This window comes from Engystomops pustulosus, unplaced genomic scaffold (assembly GCF_040894005.1).
Source record: "Engystomops pustulosus unplaced genomic scaffold, aEngPut4.maternal MAT_SCAFFOLD_131, whole genome shotgun sequence".
NCBI lineage: Eukaryota > Metazoa > Chordata > Amphibia > Anura > Leptodactylidae > Engystomops > Engystomops pustulosus.
In genome coordinates, this window is record NW_027285012.1 from 70,001 (window position 1) to 75,593 (window position 5,593).

The following is a 5,593-nucleotide window of genomic DNA, read 5'->3' on the forward strand; positions in this document are numbered from 1 at the left end:
GGGTCGGTTCGGCTTCGGGTGCCCCGCTCGGCCAAAGTTTCCCCTCGCTTTGGAAGCACGCGAGGTCGCGGAGGGTGTCGGGGTTATTTTTTCGGCTCCCTGGCTTCGCGGGAGCGGCCTTCGGCTAGGGCCGAGGCCGTCCGGCCCGCGCAGATTTGGACCGGGGTCCGGGGCGAGTACCTGCCTCTCTCACGAAGGGAGTGTCACCGGTAAGAAGCCTCTTCCCACGTCTGCTTGCCGACTTACGCTCGCCCCGACGAGAGGCCCAACCGAAAGAGTGGAAAGGGGCAGAGATTTCCAGGGTCGCCCCACCAGGGATGCAATACCCCAGTGCAGACTGTCGGCCCTGCCCCGAACCTACTCGGTGGTTTGAAGGTTAACCTCTTGGGGAAAAGCAGCGATTCGCCTCGCGGTGCGTGCCTCCGCGGATCTAAACCCCCTCGATCGATGTGGGGCCAGAGGACCCCTTTTCCCCGTACGAAACGGCCGGCTCACCATGGGCTCGACATCCGTGGGTCGGAGAGTTGAGCGCTTACGCGCGGCGGGACCTTATAACCTGCAGCGGCTGAGGAGCGAAGATTTCCAGGGTGGGCCCCCGGGGATGCCATACCCCGAGCAGCCAGTCGGCCCCGCTCCTAGCGCGCTGACGAGCAATGGAGTCTTCCCCGCGGCAGCCACCGCCCTCGCCTCGCCGTCGGTCGATGAAGAGCCGAGTTCGCCCTCCTCTGCTCGGGACTCGGAAACGGCCTGGCCTTCGCCTACTCCGTCGGGCAACTGCCTTCCGCCAGCCCCTTCCCTCGAATCCCCTTCTTCCATTTTAGACCCGATCAGGGGATTGGTCAGCCCAGCCCTGGGGTAGGAAGAGGGGTTGGGGTCGGTTCGGCTTCCGGTGCCCCCGCTCGGCCAAAGGTCCCCTCGCTTTGGAAGCAGAGGGTGCCGGGGTTATTTTCGGCTTGACGCCTAGTCCGGTCCCTGCCGGTTCCCGTGGAGGCCCGCGGTCAAAACCAGCTCCCCGGCTGTCGGAGCCGGAGCCCCGCAGCCCGAGCGGACGCACCGAGTCCCTCATGTAAGGGATAGCCGCCCCTACGGAACGGCCCGGACTGGGACCAGGCACCCCCAGGCGCCGAAGGGGTGGGTCGGCCGTGTTGCCGAAGCTTAGCCGGCGCTGATGACCGCAGCCCCTAACGATGCCCACAGGCGGGGGAGCCAAGGAGAGCACTAGGAAGACGTGGCGGGGTCGGACGGCTCAATTTCCAGGGTGGGACCCCGGGGGTTCAGTACCCCGGGCATCCGGTCGGTTTCGCCGGCGCGACCCCAAGCCTTCCACGGCCCCCTTCGTGGGTGCAGGGATACCGTGCAGGGTGCAGGCTTAGACGCCAATTCCCCAGAAGTTTTAGGGATAGGGTTTGTCCGGGCGCCACCGCAGCGACAACCTCGCAAGAAGCTCTCTTCCACAAAAGCACGGGCAACGTTCGTGTGCGAGTGTTGGTCTCCCATGGTCTACCGACTCCCCCGGGCGGCCCAAGCGTTACGCCCACGGCCGGGCCCTCGAGCAGGCGCACCCCTGGTGCCTCTCGTAAGGGAAGGCTACGGTCCTCAACCCCTCGTATGGCGGGGAGGGCGCATTTGAAACGCTAAAGGACGAGCCCTGTTCGGGACCTGGCGGGGATCCGCGGATTGGCGAGAGGGATGGGTCTGCCGTTGGTCAGAGGGGACGCACCCCTGGGACGCAGTTTGGCATTAGCGACCGATGGCCCATCTACGACCATGTACTCCGGGAGCGCCAAGGAGGACGCGGGTGGGCTTTGGGGGCAGACTCAATTTCCAGGGTCTGGGCGCCGGGGGTGCAATACCCTTAAGCGCTCATGTCGGTTTCGTCTGCCGCCCGCCTCTGGCCCGGCTCCTAGTGACGGGTGCTGTGAACGTGCGATCGTGCTTGCGGTTGAAGAGTTCAAAGGCTACCGCTGGGGATAACACGCCCGGGGAATTTAGAAACCCCCCCCTCCGCTACAATCTCTGCTTCTGCCGGACTCGGAGGGGAGCCGCCCCGGGGGCGACCGCTCCCTCTCCTCTTCCGCGGCGTGCCGCGCGCTTCGCCGTCAGCAGCGGAGCGAACCTTTTTCTCGGTCCGCAGCTCTTCAGGCGTAGGCGGGCAGCGCTAACAGGGTACACTGGGGACCACTCGACCGCAACCGCTCCTCCGACCGACGAGCATACCTACCGCGGATACGCCACGGTGGGTCTAAGCCTCGTCGCCGCCGCGAGGAGCAGGCGGGAGCCGTCCCTTTTCGTGCTGCGGAAATAAACCGTGGACACAGAGGTGTGTCTGCGCTCTCCGACCGGGCGGGGGGCGATTGGACTTGCCCGAGGGACACTAGGCGAGGCGCTGCCGCGGGAGCCGGAGCTCCGCGCTGGACGCTGCCGCCGCCAACGCCGCCGCCCCCCACCCACGGTACGGTGGAGTACGCCCGTTCCATACGCTTCGTAGCAAACCTCAGCCGAAGCAGAGAGTCCTACCGCTGTGGCAGGAGCGGGGCCGTGCGAGGACCACACTGGCACCGCGCTACACAACCTTAGGCAGAGGACGACAGCCGCTCACGGGGAGCGGGGGATTGATGCGCGACCAAGACTGAGGCTAAGGAACGCTTTACCATAAACCGGCCGGGGCCAATACCCCTGACCGAGCAAAGTGCCCTGCCCCGCCGGATCGCGCTGTGTCAGATCGATCAAAAGAGCGGAGAGCCGAGACTCTACCGCTGGGAGTTTGTGGAGAACGGCCTGGCTTGCGTCCCGTCCTCCCGCCCTCGACCTCACATGGCTAGCCTCACCCGCCGGGAGCCACCCCATTGGGGACCGTAGGGCGGAGAAGGGGTCTCCGCGTCCGGAATTTACTTGTGGAGAACGGCCTGGCTTACGTCCCGTCCTCCCGCCCTCGACCTCACATGGCTAGCCTCACCCGCCGGGCGCCACCCCATTGGGGACCGTAGGGCGGAGAAGGGGTCTCCGCGTCCGGAATTTACTTGTGGAGAACGGCCTGGCTTACGTCCCGTCCTCCCGCCCTCGACCTCACACGGCTAGCCTCACCCGCCGGGCGCCACCCCATTGGGGACCGTAGGGCGGAGAAGGGGTCTCCGCGTCCGGAATTTACTTGTGGAGAACGGCCTGGCTTACGTCCCGTCCTCCCGCCCTCGACCTCACATGGCTAGCCTCACCCGCCGGGCGCCACCCCATTGGGGACCGTAGGGCGGAGAAGGGGTCTCCGCGTACGGAATTTCTTGTGGAGAACGGCCTGGCTTACGTCCCGTCCTCCCATGGCTAGCCTCACCCGCCGGGCGCCACCCCATTGGGGACCGTAGGGCGGAGAAGGGGTCTCCGCGTCCGGAATTTCTTGTGGAGAACGGCCTGGCTTACGTCCCGTCCTCCCGCCCTCGACCTCACATGGCTAGCCTACCCCGCCGGGCGCCGCTCCATTGGGGATACGGTACGGCAAAGCGCGACGCCGCACGATGCCAACACTTTGTGCAAAAACCTGGCAGAGTCGACCAAAACCTCGCTTCTTTGACCGGTATTTTTGATGCTTTTCTCTGCCGCCGAAGGTGCACTGAGGGTCGGATCGCCCAAAATTTTTACCGGTCGTTTTGGTCTGCGGTTCTTCCGAGAGGTGCCCGCCTGACAGTTCTTTTTCAGCAGCCTCCGAAAGGCCATCCAGCGGGCAAGCCAGGGGTTGGCAGCCGCCGGCGGTGAGCCTTCCCCGGCCGGGGCAGACGGCTCCGACCGCAAAATTTTTTCGACTTTCGCCGAGGCCAAAACCCCATGCACTTTTAAAGCCTGCCCGCAGCGCCGTCTCCTGTCAGACGTCCCTTGCCGCCTGCGGTGGTCCTCGCCCGGCAGAGAGAAGCCGGAGTCGCCCCCTCTCCGGTTCTTTTTCACCATTCCGGAGCTCTGAAATCTGCCGGACACCGAGTGACCGAGGACGCTTCCAGGAGGGCGGCAGCGAGAGGCAGAGTGCCACCGGTCGGGTCGCCGGTTCTCCCACACTTTGAAAATTTTTCGCTTGTTCTGGTGGGATGGAGAGAGAGCGTGGCTTATGCGCCCTCTGCCCCGCGGTCCGCCCTGGCTGGCCTTACGCCGGTGGTTCGCCAGGCCACCGGCACCTTGTACGGCGGGGACGGCGTGGCTTATGCGCCCGTCAACCCACCTACTCGCCCCGGCTAGCCTTTTACCCGGAGGGCGCCACGCTCCGGGTACCAGTGAGCGGCACGAACCCAGTCATACCATGCCGCTCACCTCGCGCCCTCTCCGGCCTCCGCCGCGGAGACCTCCCGCTAGGACCTGCGGGGGGCGATTTCTGCCAAAATCTACAAAGTCCCCGATGGTTAAGGACGTAGACTGTTGAGCGGGACCTACACACTCTTGTAGCCGATGGGGCTCGCCATTTCCCGCAGAAAATGGACCACCTCCCGCAGAGGAACATGAAATGCCCCTTCCCGCGGGACCCGAAGGACCGCTCTGTCCGAGCAGGCCTCCAGGACCACGGCACGCAAAAGCGACTCAGTCCCGCTGGCATTACGGATCTGACTTTGTGCAAAAACCAGGCAGAGTCGACCAAAACCTCCCTTCTTTGACCGGTGTTTTTGTTGCTTTTCTCTGCCGCCGAAGGTGCACTGAGGGTCGGATCGCCCAAAATTTTTACCGGTCGTTTTGGTCTGCGGTTCTTCCGAGAGGTGCCCGCCTTACAGTTCTTTTTCAGCAGCCTCCGAAAGGGCATCCAGCGGGCAAGCCAGGGGTTGGCAGCCGCCGGCGGTGAGCCTTCCCCGGCCGGGGCAGACAGCTCCGACCGCAAAATTTTTTCGACTTTCGCCGAGGCCAAAACCCCATGCACTTTTAAAGCCTGCCCGCAGCGCCGTCTCCTGGCAGACGTCCCTTGCCGCCTGCGGTGGTCCTCGCCCGGCAGAGAGAAGCCGGATTCGCCCTCTCACCGGTTCTTTTTCACCATTCCGGAGCTCTGAAATCTGCCGGACACCGAGTGACCGAGGACGCTTCCAGGAGGGCGGCAGCGAGAGGCAGAGTGCCACCGGTCGGGAAGCCGGTTCTCCCACACTTTGAAATTTTTTCGCTTGTTCTGGTGGGATGGAGAGAGAGCGTGGCTTATGCGCCCTCTGCCCCGCGGTACGCCCTTGGCTAGCCTTACGCCGGTGGTTCGCCAGGCCACCGGCACCTTGTACAGCGGGGACGGCGTGGCTTATGCGCCCTCTGCCCCGCGGTACGCCCTTGGCTAGCCTTACGCCGGTGGTTCGCCAGGCCACCGGCACCTTGTACGGCGGGGACGGCGTTGCTTATGCGCCCGTCAATCCACCTACTCGCCCCGGCTAGCCTTTTACCCGGAGGGCGCCACGCTCCGGGTAGCAGTGAGCGGCACGAGCCCAGTCATACCATGCCGCTCACCTCGCACCTTTTCCGGCCTCCGCCGCGGAGACCTCCCGCTCTGTTCTGCGGAGAGCGATTTTGGGCAAAATCTACAAAGTCCCCGATGGTTAAGGACGTAGACTGTTGAGCGGGACCTACACACTCTTGTAGCCGAAGGGGCTCGCCA